This window comes from Chinchilla lanigera, unplaced genomic scaffold (assembly GCF_000276665.1).
Source record: "Chinchilla lanigera isolate Chin_1 unplaced genomic scaffold, ChiLan1.0 scaffold00025, whole genome shotgun sequence".
Lineage (NCBI taxonomy): Eukaryota > Metazoa > Chordata > Mammalia > Rodentia > Chinchillidae > Chinchilla > Chinchilla lanigera.
The window spans coordinates 26,554,231-26,575,796 of record NW_004955426.1 but is presented as its reverse complement, the minus strand read 5'-3'; the positions used below and the strand labels follow the sequence as shown (position 1 = coordinate 26,575,796).

Sequence of the window (21,566 nt, the reverse complement as noted above, 5' to 3'; positions counted from 1 at the left end):
CAAATGATGACATGTCATCTGCCGAAGGGGACAGAGTACCATAAACAGCAAGTGAAGAAATAACAGATTTGGTGTTCACAAGAACCCATCTCATTAGGTTTGAAGCTTCTTTTCCTTTCCAACAGCACAAAAAGAAAGACAACTCTTTTCACATCCATATCATTACTGCTACTAACTCAGTGTCTTTGTTTGCTTGGATGCTGAACTCCTGCGGACACCAACATGTGATAGAGACTACTGCATTCACCTGGTTATTTGCACTAAAGTATTCCTTCACACATCCCATAGTGGATGATTGTCCTCCCATGTGGCCTGTAGCATCGATAAATGTTATATTTGCATCTGAAAAGGCTTGATGATACACTCCAGGCTTCATTTCCTCCTATGAAGATGTTGGCAGGATTTTACTTGTTGTGTAAGAGAAGTCATTGCTCATTTGGTTTACTACAAATAATAACACACCTTTCCTTCAAATTATAAGCTGTATTTCTCAAATAACAGATCCAATCATGTCACTGATGTAACAAACTCTGGCAGCAACTACCTACTGATTCCCAGAAAAGGCCTAGCCCCTCAATACAACACAAGCCCCACCTACCTTTCCAGCCTCATTTCCCTTCATCTGCCCTCCAACATCTCCTGGCCCAGTTACTTCAAACCTCTTGACATTTCCCTAACACCACCTCCTCTTTTCTGTCTCAATGTTTACAGGCAGCCCCTCTTTAAAAAGTGTCCTTTCCCAGCTTGGTACACTGGTACCAACTCTCAAGTTTGAGTCCACTCTGGGCAATTTAGTGACAAAGCAAGAACCTGTGTCAAGATAAAAAATTTAAAAAGGGCTTAGAGAAGTGGCCCTTCAGTGAAGGCCTAGGGTTCAAACTCCAGAATTGAAAAAAAAAAAGATTCTTTTCCTTTCCCACTTTTCTCTGACAGGGATCCCTTACAGAATTTTTAAGAATCAGCTCAAATGCAAATTTTCAGGAAAGCTGTCCATTAGTCCTTCCAGATACAGTGAGTCTTTATTGCCCCCATCTCCCTTGTCTCCACTGGAGTACATTATGAGTGCAGTTATACAAAAAGCCCAGGTCTTTATGACCTAAGACACCTTCTTAGGGTCTAATTCACCTTGACTTACAAGGTGCTGAGTTCAAATAACTGGTGCTGCCCCACCTGCACAGATGAGAGGGAAAAGATGGGCTTCCTGGGTAGTTCTGCCTTCCATGGCAATGGAGGATTCTATCCACAGTGAGTCTGCTAGTATTTGCAGTTATTTTACTTGTTAATGTTTCAACTTCCCCTGTCCTATTGTAAGTCTCTCTTGCCTAGAGAATGGGAAAGGGATTCTACCAGGCTTAAAACTACAAAGCACTATCCTCAAGAGATAAGGATTGTAAAATACTCTACAACAAACAAAGAGAAATTTGATTCCTTATTCCCTTGGTGTATCACTTGACCGTATATTGCATGGTGCACGACAAGAAAATGTTTTATGAGTGGAGTTAAATTTTTACAATCAGAAGACACTACTGTAGACAATCTTTGTTGATATTTGTGAGTTCAGATTTAAACAAAAACCAAGAATATTTTGAGAAAATTCATGACCAGAGACAGAAGGCACTGTTATGACAAATTTATAAATTTAAAAAATAAAAACACTAACCAATTATTCCTGGACCACCAAATCCTTTTTCTAGCAAAAGAACATGATCATAAAGATTTTTTATACAAGTAGCTCTGAATGCTTTCAGCGAGAGATATTTTCTAATAACTTCACCACTTTAGAAGTTGATGGTAACACCATTCCATCAATGAATCTGACTCATGATTGATTCATGCTTCTATTTTCTGGATTTTAAAAAATACCACAGCTCTTTCAAAGTGAGCACTAAAAGTAGCATTGCCTTTAAAACTTGTATCATCAAATCAATTCTTCAGTTTGAAAGCCTGCAAAAGTTGAATCCAATACAGAATAAATCCATCAACTTCTAATTACTGAGTGTCCACTACAGACCCATTCTACCCACACATGGCTAAGTACCATAGGGAATACCAAAAGTTAACACATAGCTCTTCAATAAAATTAAAACATCACAACAAAGCCTTGCAAAACAGGTCCTTTCTGGATGGAAAAAATGTACTTCAACTTTCTCAATATGTGCTTAGAGAGGACTTGCTCTTTGTAGAGAGGCTACAAGAGAGATTGTAGACATACATTCTGAGTTCAGACCACACAAAGTAAAATGACAGACACAAGAAAAAGTGGGAGAGTCTTCATAAATATGCCAACAGAGTGTTACAGAAAAAGAAAGAAGGATCTTGTAATTGGAAGGACAACAGAAGAAAAAAAGAACAAGGATCAGGGAAGATAATGGAGTTTGACATTCTACATCCGAGTTCAGCCCTGTAAGATAAGTGGAATGAGAGATGTATAAATGAAAGAGAGGGACTGAGGAAAGAAGGGAGGGAAGGAGGGAGGGAGGGAATAAAGGAAGGAGAGAGAGAGGGAGTAAGGGAAGGAGAGAGGGAGAGAGAGAGGTAGAGAAATGACTTTGCAGGGAACAACATGAACAAAAGTTATTTGGTAGAAACAACTGTAATACTGTAAGAGAAAAGGAGTTCAAGGGGCTGGGGATTTAGCTCAGCAGCACAGCGCCTGCCTGGCAAGTGCAAGGTCCTGAGTTCAATTCCCGGTACTGGACAAAAAAAAAAAAAAAAGAAAGAAAAGGAGTTCAATTTGAAGCTCACCAGAAAATACAGATGGAAAGACAGGTTGGGCTAACATCATAGGGCTGTGGCTACAGGCTTGAAAATCTGAAAATTAAAAATCTGAAAATTAATTCACAGGCAGTAGGACAATTTTCAAAGGAGTGGTCAAAATGACAATTATTTAAGATTAGTTTGACAATATGAGATGAAGTTAAAAGGAGATAAGTAAATGTTACGGAGGCCCTTTCTTCTGAACCAACCCGGGGTGAGCTGAAAACAGCAGTGAGCTTTCTGGTTTATGTTTAGCTTCTATCACTTGGAACTCTCTTAACTGTTTGTGGCTTCTTGCTATATGAAGCTCATAATTATGAAGTCTTTTGTCACTAGCGCTGGGAATTCTGGGTACCTTCTGTGTGCACAGAACTATTCTAAATGTTATAAGACAGCACTTATATATATCATAATATTACATAATATATTAATATATTATAGCTATACAATACCTAGTATATTGATTGAATAATATACATATATTATACCAATATATAATAGCAATATATACTATATTGATATATATATAATGCATAATTTATAAGTGCTGCCTTGCAACACTCAGAGTAGTTCTGCACATATAGAAAGCATGCAGAATGCTTGGTGCTAGTGACACTTCATAATGGATGGATATATATATATATATATATATATTCTAAATGCAACACTCAAAGGAAACAAAGCTTACAGTATAAATTCTATGCTCTCCATAGCACCTGATATATATTATACACTCAACAACTATTAATTGTATTCTTTTTTATTGCTATTTAATCCAGAGACAATAGTTGCTATAACCTTCCCTGGTGTTATAGTTAATTTTATAAGCCTACTTGTGCGGCTCACAGGTGTTCAGGTATTTCCCTGAATATATCTATATTCAGGGAATATATATATCCAAAGGGTGCTTTGGATAAAATCATGCTCTGTCTTGCTTCTGAATTTTGGTCTGTTTTCAGCTCTCAGAACAAACTGTCTCAAGTTCACATACACTGTTTTCAGTTACAATACTAGGTAACTTCCTGAATCCTATTCCCTCTCCCCAGAATGTTATCCTTCTGTTCATTCAGTCTCAAATGTCACTTTTTTTCTGAAACCTTCCTTGACCATCAATCTCCAATATAGGTCAAGTTCTCCTATACATTTCCTTTACATTAATTATAACAAGTTTTAATTACACTAGGCTAAGGTCCCACCCTAAAATCATGAAACAAGGTAGGGCAGAGTCTAGGCTGCTTATCATAATATACTAGCATAGTCCACTGCCCTGCAGAGCAGAGTGTAAATGTTCAATAAATGTTTGATTAATGACATTAATGTGTCAGCTAATGAACAAATGAAAATGATATGTCACAATGATAGTAGTGATGGATCACCGCGAAACAGGTACTACTGTCAAGTCCAGTTCAATATATACAGTGGTACTGAGAACTCAGGTAACAATCTGCCTGCAAAACATCGCATTTGAAGGATAAGGATCAGGAGGGTTTGACCTGTGTTCTCTACGTTGGGCAAGGAAAGCCAGCACTATTACTTTGTAGCCATTCTGAATACTAAACAAGAACTAGCCAATCTGCTTCATGAATAAAGTCCTGAACTCACTTTATAAATGGGTAAGAAAAAAAATTACCTTCACACACTGCAAAAAAAGGCCACTCAACCAGGATCTTCTGCTGAACTTCAAATGCTATAAACTCAGTGCCTACATGCGTACTCAAACCAACACTAATCTCCCACTTTTCAGAATTCATCTCTGGATGAGTTTATACCAGGATATTCCTAAACCTTACACAAACTTATAAGCTCAGGGTCTAAAGATATTAATCAAAGTCCAAGTCACTTATTAAACTGCATGTGGCCATAAAGCAGACTTAATGCAATTTGTTAAGCAGAACAAACCAAGAAATGCCTTGACCTATGAACTACCAGGACCCCTTTGAAAAATTGATTAAAACCACTAAAGAAAAGGTTAAAATTCAACTCAGTTTTATGTCCCTCTTTAAATCATGGAACATGCAAGCATGGTCCTGACAGCTTAAGATTATGAGTGATAACTTAGAAAACAGAATACTTCCTGAGTTTTCCCATGAGGAATTTTTAAAAGTTCAAAATGCTATCTTCAGCAATGTTACTGTTAACATTCCTTTTGAAATCATGGCCTGTTAAAGCGATTGTCCTTTGCCTTACAAAACTGCAAAGTCTTGAGAAGTCTTTATAACTATTATATTCATTGGTCATTAATATTTCCACTACTTAAACATGGAAATATTTTTTTTTTCTGAAAAATTTCTCCCTGATGTATCAATGTTTCAAAATGTAACATTTAGTGAAAGTAAGATTAGATCTCTCTTAAAATATGACCAAGGCAATATTAGGGTGGATGTGTTATCAACTGCTCCAAACAACTTAACCTAAAACATAGAAGTTTAAAAGAACAAGTATTATCTTGGTGTCTAGTGGCCTACAGGCAGCTCAGCTGGGTTGGTATGGCTTATGGTCTTTCATGAAGTTGATTCTAACTGCTGATTGGGGCTGCACTATTCTCAAGGGTCTACTGCGGCGGAAGGCTCTACCTCCAAGCTTATTCTTGCAGTAGTTGTTGGCAAAAGCTTCAGTTATGGACTGGCTACCTAACTGATGACATTTCTTCATTTGGTTCTGACTGTTGGCTCCCCAAAGAGTGATCCAATAGGTACAGAGGTAGAATAACAAAGACAGAAGCAATAGTGCCTCAGAATGACCTGACCTCCAAAGCCCCACATCTTCACTTCCATTTTATTACATTCGTTAGAAATGAGTAACGAAGTTCAACCACATCAAAGGGGAGAGAAGTTAATGCCACTTCTTGAATGACAAAATACCGAAGAGCCATATAGGGAGTGGTTAGAAGCATGAGACTTAGATGCATTTAGAATCAGAACGATTAGAGTCTGAATTTTGACTGCACTTAATCCCAAATGTGGGTCTTCTAAAAATTATTTAACTTCCCTACATAACAGCTTCACCAAGTATATAATAACACAGATTTGGGGGTTTTTCATGAGATTAAATAATATAATATGAGGAAAAGACTTGGTATGGTCTCTGACCATGGTAAGAACTCCCTGAACGCTGCCTACACAGTAATGGTTGAACAAATATTTTGAGTGCTTGCTAAGCAAAGAATGCATAGTCTTTTGTCCTAGAAGGGCTTATATTCTATCTCTTACAAAACTAAGTTTAAACTTTAGACATAGAAAAGCTGTTGTGATTTTTCCTCTAAGAAGTCAGAGGGGTTTCTAAGGAGGCAGACAGAAATAGGTCTTATGCAATATAAGAAAACATAGAAAAGTTTAAACTATTTTTTTAAGAAAAGAGAATGTTTCTTAAACTTAAGTTTTTTCAGAAGCACTATATGTGAACAGATGAAAGAACAGCACTCTGCAGGCTGCCAGCAGGACAGACAGCCTGGCTCTGGTGTCTGGAGGCCCCATTGGTCCTGAGGTGGCTTAGTGGGGTGCAGCTGGTAAATCTGCATTCACAGACTGCGCCTCTAATTGCATATACAAAGGATCAAAGGTCATGGTTTAAAACCATACAAACTTTTTTGTGGATTTTGAAATTTTTCATTCATGCTGAAGAGTTGGCACATGTACATAACGTATTTTAGTTCTTTAATTTTAAATTCTCTTACCTCCACCTCTTTCCATCCATCTCTGTTTCCTTCCCTTTTGCAAAGTCTTCCTGACTCCTATTTTGTATTGTGCTCAATAATTTATGATAAATCCATGCCAATTTAATGTAGCTATACAAGTAAACAACTATGCACCTGTAATAAAAGGTAATGCTATTTCTTCTTTACAATTGTGCAATGTTTCAAATGTTAAGAGTCTAAAAGGATTACATTTTAGTCAATCTTCACTTATACCTTCTAAGGAAAAGAAAGCCCATTTTCATATAATGATGTTTTGAAATTTCTATTTTTATTAGTACATGTTTGCAGTATATAATGATTACATTCATTGTGGAGAGATGATACATGTACATAACGCATCACAATTTTATGTCCCCTCCCTCCAACTCTTCCCATTTACAAAAGATCTACCCTTTGTATACTGGAAAATAGGCCTCAATTTGAGCCAGTAATTTGTGTCTCATATAGATTTTATGTTATTAGAGACTAACCCTTGGCTTCCAACAGCTTGTAATCAAAACAAAAAATAAACAAAAAAACCTATAAGACCCAATCTAGTCTGAATTTAGAATTAGAGGTTAAAAGAATTTCAGCATTGGTTAGCCTAGATACCTATGTTGTTTATCTTCCCAGAATCAAAGCTCAAATAATTTACAGGAATTCTTACTTCTGAACTTCATGCCAAGCTCCAAGTCAACCAAGAGTAATTTTCAGTTGGGCAACTGCAAATGTAAAGATTAGTCAAAGATTTCATTGAATAATCCAAATCCCTAATGAAACACTTAAATTTTTTTTAAAAAGGAGTAACTATGGAAAGACTGAGAAATGGAGATCAACTCTCCAAACTCAGCCATTTTACAAAATGATATGTGCTGCCCTACGTGGAATGGCTTGTTGTCATGTGTATTACTGGCCCTCTATCAAAACGTTACCTATTAATGAAGTATGAGTGAATTTCCAAAGATCTTTGTTATCAATTTATGCCGATATTTGCATATTAGTAACAGATTTTATAAATGGAAGCTTCACTTTGAAAGTGTTCCACAAATTCAAGGCTGACACTTAATCTAGTTTGATAGCACAGATTTTTAAAATATTGTATCCCTTGAGCAAAGTCACCAAGGATCAAGGTTGAGCAAGTAGAGAAAGTGAAAGTGACAGTAAAAGAGTGTAGGCTCTGTAGTCAGAAGAACATGGTTTAGTCTCAGCTTTGTGACTCATTCTCTGTGACTCTTTGGGCAAGGAACTTAGCTGCTCTAAGTCTTATTTTTTTACCTGTCTGTTCCCCAAGGCAACATGCCTCACAATTAGCAGGAGTGAAGTGTAATACACACATTCAAAGCTCCGTGCATTGCATGGACTCAGTTGTAGTTGTTTACAGTGTGTTGCTCATTTTGCCTTTTTTTTTGCTTTGGGAGGGTGTTGGGAGTGAAGAGGAATTGTCTTAGGTCATATGTAAAATATACAATATAATGAATATATATAAATAAGATTTCCTTCTTAAAAATATTTTTATTATAACAAAAAAGAGAGCAAGCGAAGGTGGGATGCAGTTTGGATATGGCTGGTGTACTGACCCTAATCTACATGGGGTGTTGAGGCTCAGCTACACTTACTCCTAGGACTATAGTTCTGTTTTTCTTGCTTTGATATATTGAATTAGTTTTGAGAACACACTGTGTACTCCTAAAGATGTTGAATTTGCTAATACTGAATTTACCCTAGTAGACTTACTACACAGGTACAAAAACCACTTACTAAAACACATGTGTCACGGTTACTTTTCTTTCATTGCTGGGACAAAATACCTGATGCCCAAAATTAAGGAAGGAAAGGTTTATTTAGTTCATTATTTGTGGAGGTTTCAGTCCATAATCAGCTGGCTCCAAAGCAGGATGGCATCACACAGGGGCAACAGTCCAAGGGGGCAGAAGATAGCAAAAGCAACAAGAGCACAAGGGGAAAACAAGCCTCTTTTCCCTCCCTATGTTGTATGCAACCTACCCACCCTGGGGGGTGGGGGGAGTTGTTCCTTTATACTCACACCATCTCCATGCCCTCCTTTTCCACAAGCTGAGGATATTTACAAAGTAAGGACCCTGGCCCCCAGCTGAATCACTTAGTTGAACTTTTAACCTTCTCAAATTGACACAATGAACAACATCCTAGAGTGGGAAGGGCATGTCCTTTTCACCCCAGGCTGTAGAAGTGTTGAGTTACTTAGTTAGGCTTCTAGACTCTTCAAATTGACCCAATATATCAACCATAACAACATGAGAAGGCCCAGATAAAAGAGCATATACATAACATTTAAAAACCATGCTGGGCATGGAGGTGCACGCCTATACTCCCAGCACTCCAGAGGCTGAGGCAGGAGGACCTGTGCAAATTCGAGACCAGCCTGGCCTGGAAAGTGAGCTCAAGGCCAGCCTGAACTAGCAAGACCCTGTCTCAAAAAGATTAAATAAATAAATAAATTTATAAAATTAAAGATCATACAGTATTCAGGACTGAATCTTAGAACAGAAAAAGGACACTGGTGGAAACACTGGGAAAACTTACATGGTCTATAGTTTAGTTAAAGGGATGGTACTAATGTTGATTTCTTACTTTTGGGAAATATATGGTAATTACTAACTTTCACATTAAGAGAAACTAGATGAGGCATCTGTATGAACTCTATATAATGAAACTTTTCTATAATTCTACAATTAGTCCCACATATTTGTAAAAACTAATATTGTCATATTCAATGCAAGTTATGCCACACACCTCCTCATCCCTACTCCTTCATACTCACCTAATTTCTAATTGCCAGTACCTACATATCTTTGCCTGATGGTTCTCTCTAGCTCCTAAAGATTGCTTTGCTCTATCCAGAACTAGTGCCCAGGAGTTAATGACTGATGGGAGCTGTTTGGTGAAGAAAAATTCAAACTCTTTCAACCTTGGATGAGAAGACTCTGGGATGCATGCTCTGCCAGACTCCAAAAGTCTATTCAAAAAGATTAAACTTCTCCACATGCTTGCTTCCTAACACACTCTCTTCTGACTCCTTTTCCTACCTCTTTTCACTTTCCCAAATGAACTCTTCTTACTTGAATTCTTGTCTCATGATCTGTTTCTGTTCTGGGGGAAATCCAAACCAAGACATTAATCCCATCACCATTTCTGCATATTAGTAGTGAAGCGGCTACTAAATATGACAATTCAAACTTATTTGCCAGGAGATCTTATAGGCATCCTGGATTATTTCTGACCCCTGAAAATAATCATCCACTTTATCTGATGAAGGAACCTCATCAAATTGTAAATACATTAGGAATTGACATATGAAAGCCACACATTTTTGAAACATGGAAAAGAAATGTTTGGAAAATGCAAACAAAACTTCCCACTGATGACTAAAATGCATCCATTCAACTAAAATTTATGGAGCATTTTCTAGAGCAATGATGGCAAACCTTTAGAGATTTCAATGATAGGAAACAGCCCACTGTGGCATGCATGCCATAGGTTCACCATCACTGTTCTAGGGGATATAAAGTGAAGCAGAGAGAAGATGTCTCCAGTTTTGTCATAGAATTGAACAAAAAAAGCAAAATAAATTAACAATATAATACTAGATAATGATAAATACTGTTAAGAAAATAAAATAGAATCACGTAACAGTATACCCTAGTTGTAAGTTTTCTCTAGTGAGGGATCAGAGAAGCACTTTCTGAGAAAGTGATACTTGATCTAGGCCTAAATGACAAGAACACCAGTCTTATCATACTCTTTACGGATGCTACTTTGTTGGAGTCCTTGTCCATCATAATTTGTCTACATTTTGAAAATAAATACAAATCTAAGCCTGAAAACCATATTGTTTTCTCATATAGTATACCCATATGTTCAGTTAAAAATAGGGGGCTTCTTTGCTGGTGATGCCTTCTATTTACATTTACACAAAAAAAGACAGGCTAACTTTTGATTTGCTTTAAAATACCCAGGGGCAGAGTGGAAAGATGAAATGAGATTAGCATAATACTGATGATTGTTGAAGCTGAGTAACAGTACCTGAGGGCACAAAAATACTGTTTTGTTTTGTTTTTTATTTTGCATGTGCCTAAAATTTCCCATCATCAAAAGTTTTAAAGTAAAGTAAATAGCTGGGAAGTACAAGAAATTCCCAGGATTATAGGAATTTTACCTCATCAAATTTTCACCAGCAGATTAAGAGATTAAGCAGGGATGGTGGCCCATGGAATCATGAAGCTCTAACGACCTGTCTATTGCTAAAGTGAGCACAGGACACTACTGAATATCCTTTCAACAGAATGTTAATAACTATGAGGATTAGCTGATTCTATAGGATTCTGAGATTTTGTCTTTGAAGATGCTACTGTACACCTCTCAGAAGTTAGAAATTAACTTACAGAAAAAAAACTTTGTCCATATAAATGCAAATCAGTTGTATCCAGTGTAATAGATCCATTTTTGTCAGTTCATTTTAATATTCCTTTACGGTACATGTATTTGTGGTTCTTTTCATTTTCTTTTGAAATAGTTGTAAAATCTTTTTAGATCTCATTAATTAACATCTGTTCTCTGTACATCTGTAAGAGGGCCATAAATTTACCTGCCCTTTAAGAGAATTATCCTTTAACAAGGAGACAATTTTATTTATTTATTTTTTAACAAAGAGACAATTTTAAAATGCTCCTATAATGGTAAATCATGAACCTATGTCCATGTCTGCATATTTCTTCAAAGTCAATGATTAAAACACTGTTAGTCTTCTGTGTTTGACTTCCTGTAGGTCTTCAATCTTACAGCAGATCACCAAGGGCTGTTTTTTACTCAGAAAGGTCTTTCACAACACCATACCAGTCCACTGGCAAAGTCAAGATTAACCTTTAATTTGTCAAAAGTATCACCTTGCTTAAAGTGAACATCCCACCACTAGAAACAGAAATCTCTCTGAGAAACACATCAGGAATGACTTCTAGTACTGATTTTAAAATTCGAGTTTCATAAGCCTCCAATTACAATGTGGGTATATTAGCCTGAATTTTTGCTATAATGGCAATAGTTTTGACATCATGATAGAGGAGTCACAAAAAAATAATCTCTGGCCATCAGTAATCTTCTTTCAATAGTTCAAACAAAATTATCACTTCTGGAATTCACTGAAGCCCTAATTTGTTTTAACAAAGAATGGTGGGGAAAAAACCCACAGTAAATTGGTATCTAGTGGGCATTTTATAGTAAAGGCTCTAAATTTACTCAGACCACTTCAAAAAGGTGCTTTCTGCAGGATAGTCTCTCTCTGCAGTGCTCAGGATGGGCAGGTACTCTTTCAACTCAAACTATAGCATTATTGTGATGAATCACTACTCTTACTTTGTAGATAAAGTGGAGAGAATTTTATTAACTTGCTGAGAAACATAAAGATAATAAATAAAAATAGGTAGAGCTGGATTCAAATCCAGTTGGTTAAGCCAGATTTGTGTAATTCCAAGTCCACTCATTGTCCTTTCCACAATGCTAACCTATTTATGCTCTCACAGGGTTTCACACCTCAACAAAGATTGGCCAATCCTAATTTATAGTGAATCTGGGTGTGTTGGGGGGTACTGCTGGTCAAATATCAGGTTTCTTAATCTACCCACTAAGACAATTACCACAGCTTTCACCTTTATATCAATGACAGAGATAAATAATATGTTTGCTGTGGTTTGAATGTGGCCCCTGGGTTTATGTACTGAAATTTAACCCCATTGTGAGGTAATAAAAGGTTGGCTATTTGATTCAAATAGAGCCTCTAGTTCGTGATAGTATAGATATGGTCATCCAGGAAGAGCCTCCATGAATGATTATTCCTGGTTTTATAAGAAGAGGAAGAAAAGAGACACACACGCATGCTCACTGTCTCCTGCCACAGGACACTGTGCCACCCACGGACACCGACAGCAGGATGGCAATTAGCATATGTGACTTGCTGCCTGCAGACCAGGATTGTTAGCTAAATAAACCTATTTTCTTTATTACTTACCCTATCTGTGATGTTATGTTATTTGCAATAGACGACAGACTTAAAAATGCTACTTGACTGTTAAATACTGTCTTAATTACTTTTCTCATCGGTAAGACAAAATACCTGACACGCAAAGTTAAAGGAGGTCAAGTTTATTTTAACTCACAGTTTGTAGAGGTTTTAGTACATAGCTGGCTCAAAGGCAAGGTGGCATGGAAAAAAGGATATCACAGAGGAAAAACAGTTCAGCCTGTTTCCATCTCTCCCTTTACAAGGCTATTGGTTGGTGCCACCCACACCCGGGGTAGGCCTTCCCATTACCCACACTCAGAACTACACTAAACCAATCACTGGATAGTTATGACACACTCGGAATCCATATTCACACACCCTAGTCTAGCCCCTCCAAAAATCCCTACCTACAAGTGCATGAGGCTTTGAGAGGATATCTAGCTACAAGCCATATATACCATGTTAACAGAAACTAATATTATATTATATTGTAGAAAGAGCTTTTAAAAGAAAGCTAGAACTGAGTTATCAGTCTCACAACCAGTCCTAGAAGGAGGTCTTGTCACTTCTCAAGGACTCTCACTGCCTCACCTTTAAATAAGGTAAGGATGTTGAACTTACAAGTTTCAATAGAGGTCTAAATGGCACTTGGGGAGGAATAATTCTTTCTTCTATAGCACTGTCCCTGGCATTATACACACTTAAAATCCCTGACTCTGGACATTAAATGCCTACAACACTTTCCAGTTCTTATAACCTCCAAACGCCCCTGTGTGCTACCTAGCATAGAGCCAAAGCTTTGGCTGAGAATCTCTGGTAGATGATCTATAGTTCTGTAAAGTCTTGTGGTTCTGTTGGGATAGCTGTTAGCATCAGCACGGGGCTCAGAAGTGAGAGGGGAGTAGGGAATCCTGGGCTAATTGCTCTATTGTACAACCAATTCCAGAGCTTGTTCTTAAAAGGAAGACACATTGTTGGCATCTTTAGTAGTCTTTTCAGAATACCATTAAAGAAAGAAGTTTTAAAGTTGAATTTACACAATATTTAGATATTAGAAACATGCAGAAATACTCTGAAGCAGCCACCATCCAGTAGCAAGCACTACACTCTGGACGGCTTCCCCAGCAGGAACCCAAGGGATGAGCCTAAATGCAGCATCCATAAAAAGCAATGGAAAGAGCTTCCAATGCCTAACAAGTCCACAGTCTGATAAACCCTGCCTGCTTACCTCTCGCCTGTAAACCCACAAAGCTCCAGGTATATAAGGAGTGAGCAAAATATATGAATGTTTAAATAGTAAAACTTTATTACAGTAGAAGACACATTGGCATTCATGCCCTTCAGAACACCCCTCCTCACCTCAAGCACACTTATATTGTCATTCTTGCCAATTTCGGAAGGACTTCTGGAAGTCCCCTTTCATATCCTGTACAAGCTGTGATCAAAACTATGAGGAAGGCTGTTGCCAAGTTACATGGGCTGAAAAGGCAAGCTCATAAAAAGATGATAGTGTGTCTTCATTAACCTTATTCACTGAATCCAGCACTGTGTGACTTGTGGCTTTTCCTGAAGTCAAAGGGACCATGCAAGGGGTAGACACTTTGAATTGATCCAAGTATCAAGGATATTCAGCACAACTGAAGGCACTCAGGAAAGCGAACTTCCAGAAGTGCTTCAGAAAGTGGCAAGAATGATGGGAGACGTGACGGAAGTTAGAGGAAGTATTCTGAGGACTGTGGCAGTGTATATCTACCTATATATTTTTAAAAATTTAAACGTTCACTGTGTTTTTTGACCATACTTCGTACTTTCTCACCCTCAGTTCCCACCTTCTTGTGTAGAACATCTTCAACCCTTTCTATATATAGAAAAAAAAAATTACTGTACTTTAAGGCCTGGCTCAGTAGTCACCTCACCCATTAAGGCCTTTCCCCAAAGATTTTGTCTCTAAATAAATGTAGCATTTATAACTTGTAAAAGACCATTTTCTTAAATCCTTTAGTCATCAACTGTTCCACAGTCATATCACCCACATTAAGTGTGTTGCCTTCCTAGCTTGCGTGCTTGGTCTCAAAGTCAAGGGTCATGACTTATATTGCTTTATATTCTTCAAGTGTCTAGATCATTCTGGGGAACTGATTAATAGCTCAATAAATATATGTTCTACCTTTGATTTTTTTCATTGATACCAAAAATATACCACTAAGTTGGCAAAATTTTCATCCTGTAGACTAATAAACAGCTATTAACTCAGCATCTTTTCCCAAATACTTATCAAAGCACTTTTCATATAATTATTATGAACAAATAAAAACACTCAACTTTATACAACAAAAAGAAAGAGAATTAAAACATCATGCTCTGTGATGAGGGGTATAACATGTGTGCCAAAGTGGATACATCTCCCAAGTCCTACTGAACATTAGACATAAATCCAAAACTTGTCTCCATCTTACTTCAAATATTGAAAACTTCTAAATGTTTCAAACGGTGGAAACAGGATTCACCTTGGAAAATTGGTAATCAATCTTGATATTATCATTAATCTAAGGAAAAGATACCAAATTTACATTATAAATTCATCCCCTACTTACTTTCTGATCCCATCAGCAACCCTCTGCCTCCAAACTTTCCACGTTTATTGTCCACACTTTAATTTCTCAGTACGTTTTACTGCATACTAAGTCCAGCTATAAAATATTTATTGAACATCTATGGCAAGCAAAACATTGTTTTGTCAATATCCCTAACAGAAATAAGATGTTATATTGCTAATATTAAAAAAGTTATTTCTTCATTTTAATTTTTTTCTTTAATTTTTGTGATTTACTAGGCATAAACATGGCATTTTTTTCTTCACTTATGATTATCTTGCTCAGAGATTTTTGTCCCTAAGGGGAGAAGCCTTTAAAGAGGATTTATCTTCAGAACTTCTTCAGAATTTACCACTCACATACTTTGCTAGACACTTTGCTTTACCAAATTGAGGGCTTGTGGAATAACAATCACTTAGCTTGACATGTCTAGAGAAGCAACTGATAAGAGAAAATTAGGACCTTTGCCATCATGCTGACCAAGAATATAAGCTGCTTTCTGACAACTGGCAAACAAAAATGAAAGTTCAAGTTTCCCATCAGCCAAAAACTGGCTGGGGATATGGCTCAGTGATAGGGTGTTACCAACATACAATACACCCTGCATTCAATCCTAGCACCACAAAAATAAAAAATAAAACGAAGTCCAGAGGAGCTTACTGCATCACAAATCACTTTCCACCTTCTCTTTCAATAAGCATAAAGAGAGCGCTACCTCTAACTTTGTTCTGCAAAGATCACATCCTATTTTTCTTGTTATGATAACCCAAATGGAAAAAATGGATATAATTATTAATACAATAAGTACACTTTTAAAGCAAGAAGTGCATAAAAATTTTTGTTTGGATCAATGACTTTATTATACATCCACTCTATACTAATAGTAGAGAAGCGATGGCTCTTTTATGAGATTGTAAGTTGAAAGTTATTTTAATTTTTTTAAGCCTGTGGGGAAAAAATTAAGGAGTTATTGTTGCAAATGTCTATTAAGGAAAGTTGTCTAACACAGAAATATATACAAAAGAAACTGTTCATTTGCAAAATCTTTATGTGTCCCAATGCTGAATAAGGCTTCCTTGGGGGATTCTTCATTACCCATTCTGGATCCCCATGAAAAGAGCTTCTTCCTTGGATGTTCTTCTAAGTAGAAGTCATGACAGACAGAGAGAGGTACACAACCTAAGAAAATAGAGTTCTTTGGGATTATTATATTAGTCTAATGAATAGTAGCTGAACTCTAGTCGATAACAAAAGAAGATAGCCCTCGTCAATTCAGTAAACGCATCCGGAAATTTAAGGACTCTAGGAGAAATTATGTGCCGATTTTGGAATGGAGTACTAGAAGTTAAGTTTAGATAATTAAATTCGTACAGCCCAGCACTTTCTGACAAAAATGCTTCCTTTTGGAACTGCTAAGTAAAATTATTCTGACCTGATGATATTAAAAGGTAGGGAGTAGCACTAAAGAAAGAAATCAAAACTAAATCCATCACCTTTCTTCTAAGAATCTGATGCTCACTATAGAAGTTTCTTTTGCTTAAAGCAAAAACAGCAACAAAAGAAAACTGCTTCAGAAAGGCTTCCTGCATCAAATGATAAATTGTATTGTTTTAGAATGGAAGCAGGGAGCACAGCTGTGATAACATGCACTAACATTTTAATTTGTTTTATTTAAATGATTAAAAATTAATGATGATGGAATAAAATAACCAGACATATTTCTTGACGATTATGTTCAAAATCATTGTATATTGCCTATTGTTAAATAAGTGATATAAATTATAGTTCAACTATCCAGAGCATTCAGCATTAGTTCAACTAACACTCTTCCCATATCTGCTATTGACAGCATTCATTAATGAATGAGAAAATATTAAAAAATGAATACAATTTACTTCCTGTTCTTAAGGGACTTATAATCTAGTAAAAAAGGTAGATATAAAGCAGACCATGAAACCAAAAATGAGTCAACTGAGTGTTATGGGAGAGATTCAAGCAAAATGTCAAAGGAGCTGACAGGAGGAGAATTTGAAAATTAAATGTATTCAAACCATAGCCCTGAAAAAAAAAAAAAAATTAAGTAATAGCCTTGTTTACCTCCCCTTTTACATTTGTTTTTTAAGTTATAATAAAAATAAAGCCCAAAAAATTTAAATAGTTGGCTAGAATTACAAATAAGGGCAAACTAACTTGGATATTCTCTATATAAAAGTGGAAAATAATTGGCAATTGCATGCCTTAGCATTTAGCAATGGGTCTGCTGTAATTTGGGAGAAGGACGTAAGAGACAGAATAGTGATATAAATTTTAAACTTCAAAAAACATATACTTTATTATCATTTCCTCCTCGCTTTACACAAGAACAGATAAAAAGCAAAGAAACCAATGTATATGAAGGGAAACCATAGTGCAAAGAAATGCAGGTGATCTCACTGCAAACACACATGCTCACAGACAGAGACAATTTCATCTAAAAGCACAGTACTGTCATTGTCTCCTTGTCCAGACCCAGGGTCTGCCCACAAAGTTGGAATTTCTGACAGTCACTGACATCAGTTGATATATGATGGACTGGTTCTTTCTCTTTTTCTTTCTGCCTCTCTCTCCCTAAAAATACAGTCATCTCTCATGCTGAGTTGCTGAATAAAGGAACACTGTCACCATCATCCACTATGAACTTTTCTTGCAGGAAGACACTCTTCTAGTAATTCTCAGCAGATGACATGGGGATCTCATAATTAGTTAGGATACCCAAGCCAGATTCACACAAGAGAAATCGATCCTACTGGTTAAGTGTCTAATCCAGTACAGGCCCGAGATGGTACAGAGGGACTCTACAGTGGGCAAAGAACTGTAAGAACAGGCAAAGAAAGTATTAAGAAACAAGGAACACATGCTTGCTTTTGAATAGTGTGCTCAACATTCTGAACAGCCCAGAGATGGTACAGAGCTTGTGTGAAAATACTTCAGCCCTGAAAGGTACGTGTTATCATTTTCACAGGAAAAAAAGTCCCTTCTGAGCTATTCTGCATGTTGGTAGAAAAGCTGAAATCAATGAACCCCAAAGTGCTCTCCTTTTAGTTACACCAAGCCAGCTTGGCTGCTTTTCTCCAAGACAACATGGATTTGGTAAATATGAAGAAACAGGGCATTTGCTCAATTCCTGTCGATACAAAACAAGTCTTGAAGGCCTCAATTCATACTGATGCCATGATGTAGCTGCTACGGAAAGTGAGCACTTCCAACTTTCCCTGCGACATTAGCATGTCATTTATCTCCTGAGATAAAAGCAGGTCATTCATTTAGTCACATCCCATATGTACACCTCAAGTCCCAGTGGTCCCAAGGAAGCATTTCTGGGTAATGTACTTTCACCTCATTTGGGACTAGATGGCACAATGTCTGGAGCAGAACAACCTTAAATAAATGCTTGATTGCTAATACTGACCCATGTGCATGGAAGCAAACATAATGCAGTTTATGAAAACATACATCATAGTCTCTACCTACTATAACATGCAGTTTCAATTTGCTTATCTTCAGAACATTCTACATTCAGAACTGTTTTGGTTGGGATTCATGGATAGAAAAAAAATCAAGAGTTATTTGCATGACTTACAAAATTTTATCTTCCTGTCCATTATCATACCTTCCATAGATTTATAGTAATTTCAGGTATGAAATAATATTATTAAATTATTATAATGCTTTGAATATGGATGAATGAAAAAAGAGGTTATTACCTTGTTTTCTGGTTTCAAATTTTTCAGTGGTTTAATGAGATAGCTGAAAAACTCATGAATATTAAAGGGTCTTAATAGACAAAGAGTGTCCAGAAGTAAGAATTCTAAATCTGTGTTTTAGACATCACTTGAAGTAGAGAAAGGTGGAACTCTGCAGTGGGTAAAAAACTGTAAGAACAGGCAACAAAGAATTAAGAAATAAGGAATACATGCTTGCTCTCAAATAGTATGCTGAAGAGGAAGAGATCAGATTTATTACATGTAGTCCCTGCAACTGAAGGGTAGGCAAACAGTTGTAAGAAAACGTTAACTCAGTAAAAGCAAGACTTTCTGGAAATTAATCTCTACCAGAATGGACTTGGCAGAGATGAAGTGAGATTTCCAAGAAGAGATAGACTGGCCCATTTTCCTGCATATTGAAGTGGAGGTTGATGTGATACACAGTTACTTTTAAAATAAGTTATCCTAAGCAACTATTTTATTGGACATATTATTTATATGATATCTATTCCAGGTTAAAAAAATCACTTTCCAAAAAGATATCCTATATTGTTTTATTTATAAAATTAACTGAGATTGACTCCAGTTTAATCAAACTTAGATACCAATTAAAGATTGAAAAGATAGGAGATCTGAATGCTGATATTATTTAAGTCACTACCACAGATATTACAGATTATAGGGCTATGCTCTGCTACTGAGCTACAGCCCAGCCCATGTATTTATAGACAGAGACAGAGAAGAAGCAGTATTGGATTATATGGACACACTACAAAATAAAAGTTATTTTCATTATTGACATATTTTTAAAATCTTATTCTATAAAAGCAAACAAGTCTTCATAACTGTGCAGTTTACCAGTGGAATGACCAAAAGAGCTTAACCTTTTGTCTGTGAGAAACAGACTTTGGGCTAGCAGATTAAAAAAAAACACAGCTCACATCTATTTTTTCTAAGCTATACAATTGCTGCCCCACACTCAGATTTATCTTTCCATTAACAATGCCTATGAGCAGACAGCCAAAGACACTGGACAAGATGGACCAACTTCAAGACTTCTTTCCACACTGGGTGCTTCATGCACTTGGCTGAAGTAGGCTGCAATGTGGCTTCATTTATTACATTAAACTATAAACATCATGGCCCGGGCTAACAAGATACTCAACATGGCAATCCCATAGGTTACCAGGCGCCATAAACATCTGTTAACGAAGGCGCCAGAGATAGCATAGAGAAGGCCTGTAGTCCCCATTTTAAAGTGATTTATGATGTGCAGTCTGCTGTTTAAAAACAAATAACAAAACACATAGCCCCAGACTCTGGCTAGAACAAATATTTGCAAGGTAAAGTTATGCTCACTTTGAAAAGAAAAATGAACTAATATCATAACGTTGTCATTGCATTTACAGACTTTTATTTCACACCTTTGCCCCATTAACTGTTAATCACACCTTGGTATTTGGGAGACCAAAACTACAATTTCATGGTGATCTATCTACTCCCAAAAAAAGTGCTGAATGTTGACTCACCACCTTTCCTTAGACTATTGTGAAACCAATATTTTTTAAGGGTGGAAGAAGACAAGAGCTGAGACAACCTTTTTAAGATCCAAATGATGTTTTCTCAGTGTTTGCAGGCTAAAACCCACCCTTCCAGCTAGCTCCAAAGGTCTATCTGAAAACAAACTGCAAATGACAGGAGGCCCCTTGACATCTAATCATAAAACACTGACCTCTGCTTCTCTTGAAAGGAAAGAATACTCTGAATCTCAGATTAAATAGATCCAGCAGCCCTGTTTGCTAACTCTTTTCTATTCAATATTTTAATTTAAGGAAATGTTTCAACAGTTGTTATCTCCAAGGCAACCCAGGAAAAAGAGACATTTCCAGGGTGATCTAGAAGGAAAACAGCCTAGAACACCAGTTGTTGTCACATCTCATTTTTGTGAGAAAAAGTGGATGACTTCTCAAGCACACTTCAAGGAGTTTAAGTGTAAAGACCCCTAAGACTACCTATATACTAGATATGGTGAGCTGTGCCCTGAGAATCTCAGACTCATAGCTCGAACCTGCCCGTGTCTCTGAGGTCCGGTACTGCACACACACACACATCTCGTAAGTATTCCCCCATTATGCTTCCAGAAAGCCCACTTCCAGTGCTCTGTCCTGCACCTTCTGCGTGCACCTACCCCTCCAAGGCAACAGACTGAGTTATCTCAAAGCCTGTGGTACTTAATCCTATGCAAGAACTCCTGTGACTCCCCACCCCTGTGGCCTCCCATTACCTTTCCCCGTCCCTTCTGAGGTCTTCTGGGCTTACAAACAGGCAGGCAGCAACTCTGTGGTCTCCTCCTGCCCTACCCTGCACACCCTACTGGCTCAGGCGCCAGCACACTTCCCAGGCGCGCGTGCACACACACAGCACACGCGGGCACACCCATTCAGCATACACATCCCGGGCCAGACCACTAAGCCTCACAGCCCAATCTCAGCAGCCAGCGCTGATTCCAGAGCTGCGGCTACCCTACTCACCCGCAGTCTTCAAGCCTCGCTGCTTCCGTCAAAACTTTCAAGACTGGTTGACTGCAGAAGCACGTGTGTGTCCAGGGCCGAGAGAGCTCAGCTTGCCACAATTTCCACCCGCCTCAGCTCATGGAGACTGGTGGCCGAGACTGCTAACCTCCGCTCCGCCAACGCCGGCGGCCAGCGGCAGCCGCACGAACGCGCGAAAGGCCGCGCACCGGGGAGCGCCGCAGCCGCCCGGCC

The 21,566-nt window shown here is 37.5% G+C and overlaps 1 protein-coding gene across 1 annotated transcript in view; it reads right to left on the bottom strand.

Moving 5' to 3' along the window:
- Ghr (growth hormone receptor) overlaps window positions 1–21,566 on the bottom strand; it is a gene marked incomplete in the record, with an annotated part of 320,111 nt that overhangs the window by 297,823 nt on the left and 722 nt on the right.